Here is a 1962-nt window from a genome sequence, read left to right as displayed (position 1 = left end):
TTTTTTTTTTTTTTTTTTTTTGTGAGATCCAAACATGTGTAACTAATATTAAAATTTAGGATAAGAATGTAATTTACACCAAGTTATATTAATAAAAAAAAATTATATCAATTTAAAATCTAAATTTTTAAAAAAATATCAATTTTTTTTAAATTTTGAAATCATTCACATGTTTCAATTTTAATTATATAAATTAAATTAAGTGGATTATTTCGATTATTATATTAATTAATTCATAATTTTTAAACGAAATATTTAAAATTTTAGAAAAAATATACATAAATACGAGATTGATACATAGACAATTTTCAAATTGAGGGTTTTACGACAATTTAAATGGTAGAATTTATGGGTATAAATTAATTTTTGTGGTGAAATTAATATTTAATAATTATGTAGATAATAAATTAAAATTAATTAAAAGGTGAAAAAATATTGTTATTTTTTTGTTAAATAATATTATATGAAGGAGGCATGGCTTTGTTTCTAAGATGCTATGAATGTTTTTGTTGATGATTAGTTTTAATTTTTCATGCATAATGGAGACATAATCATTTCATTTTCAACATTTTCTTCCCATACATTATCATAAAAAATAATATAATGTTTATTATATGCTCCCTCATACTTTTGGTTGTATTCTTTTAAGTTAACAAGTTTTTGTTTTTATCTGAAAAAATAAATCTAAATTAAAATTAATTATAAGCTTGTAATTATATTTTTTTGAAATTTTTGCACTTATTTCATTTTAATCCTAGGACCTTCAAAGTTTTATATTTTACAATAAAAACACATCCAATTGAATAGAGGTTGCTTTTTAAGATGGTGCTATTATTCTTCTTTTATAGTATCGGGTCCTAGTCGATGCGCATCTAACTTTTATAATTGACCTAAAATTAGATTGACGTTATTTGTTTATGCATGTATCTATTCTCGAGTTCGAGTGGATACACTGCTAAGATGACAACATGAGCTGACTTATGGAAAAAAAAAACTTATACTGATGTAGTATTGTGTTACATGCACGTAACAACTCAAGTCCACTGCTAGTAGATATTGTCTGTTTTAGCTCGTTACGTATCATTGTCAGCCACACGGTTTTAAAACGCGTCTACTAGTAGAGGTTTCCACACCTTTGTAAGAAACGTTTTGGTTCTCTCTCCAACCAATGTGGGATCTCACAATTCACCATCTTTGAGGCCCAGCCCTCGATGTTTGGCTCTGATATCATTTGTAATAGCCAAAACCCACCACTAGTAGATGTTGTCCGCTTTGGCCTATTAGGTATCGTCATCAGTCTCATGGTTTTAAAATGCATGTGCTAGCGAGAGATTTCAACATCAAGGAATGCTCTGTTTCCTTTTCCAACTGATGTGAGATTTCACAATTCACCCCTATTAGGATCCCAGCGTCCTTGCTGGAACACGCTCGGTGTTTGGCTTTGATACCATTTATAACAACACTAGCCCACCGCTAGTAAATATTGTCCGCTTTGGCTCGTTACATATCATTATCAGTCTCATGATTTTAAAACGCATATGCTAGTAAGAGGTTTCCACGTCTTTATAAGGAATGCTTTATTCCCCTCTCCAACCAATATGAGATCTCACAATGCACATTAATACTTAAGTCAATGCTTAAACCAAAGCAGTGTCGAACTAAGCTAGAATGTGATTTGATAACCCGATAACATAACGAAGTCCATTATATTCTACTATCTCTTATCATATCAATACCTAACATGGTCGTGGAGATTCAATCGTGGACGTGCAATCATTTTGACTAAGATAGGACCAAGTTTGATACGTTTAGACAGTTCTTTACCTTTTAAACCTCATGGGTCATCTTGAAGTGTTCGTACATCGTCTATGTGAACCTCGTGATAGTCGACATAGTGTGCTACCCTAATCCATGCCACCATGTTTTTAAAGCAAAAAAAAAAAAAAAAAAAAAAAAAAAAAA

This window comes from Cucurbita moschata, unplaced genomic scaffold, assembly GCF_002738365.1.
Source record: "Cucurbita moschata cultivar Rifu unplaced genomic scaffold, Cmos_1.0 Cmo_Scf00001, whole genome shotgun sequence".
In the NCBI taxonomy this organism is placed as follows: Eukaryota; Viridiplantae; Streptophyta; class Magnoliopsida; order Cucurbitales; family Cucurbitaceae; genus Cucurbita; species Cucurbita moschata.
Note: the sequence above shows the minus strand (reverse complement) of the source record.